Source organism: Bison bison, unplaced genomic scaffold (genome assembly GCF_000754665.1).
Source record: "Bison bison bison isolate TAMUID 2011002044 unplaced genomic scaffold, Bison_UMD1.0 scf7180017864163, whole genome shotgun sequence".
Classification (NCBI taxonomy): Eukaryota; Metazoa; Chordata; class Mammalia; order Artiodactyla; family Bovidae; genus Bison; species Bison bison.
Window position 1 is genome coordinate 4,921,997 of NW_011494735.1, and position 518 is coordinate 4,922,514.

Genomic DNA, 518 nt, shown 5'->3' on the forward strand with positions numbered 1-518 from the left:
TGGTGCTGGGAAAACTGGTCAACCACTTGTAAAAGAATGAAACTAGAACACTTTCTAACACCATACACAAAAATAAACTCAAAATGGATTAAAGATCTCAACGTAAGACCAGAAACTGTAAAACTCCTAGAGGAGAACATAGGCAAAACACTCTCTGACATACATCACAGCAGGATCCTCTATGACCCACCTCCCAGAATATTGGAAATAAAAGCAAAAATAAACAAATGAGACCTAATTAAACTTAAAAGCTTCTGCACAACAAAGGAAACTATTAGCAAGGTGAAAAGGCAGCCTTCAGAATGGGAGAAAATAATAGCAAACGAAGCAACTGACAAACAACTAATCTCAAAAATATACAAGCAACTCCTACAGCTCAACTCCAGAAAAATAAATGACCCAATCAAAAAATGGGCCAAAGAACTAAATAGACATTTCTCCAAAGAAGACATACAGATGGCTAACAAACACATGAAAAGATGCTCAACATCACTCATTATCAGAGAAATGCAAATCAA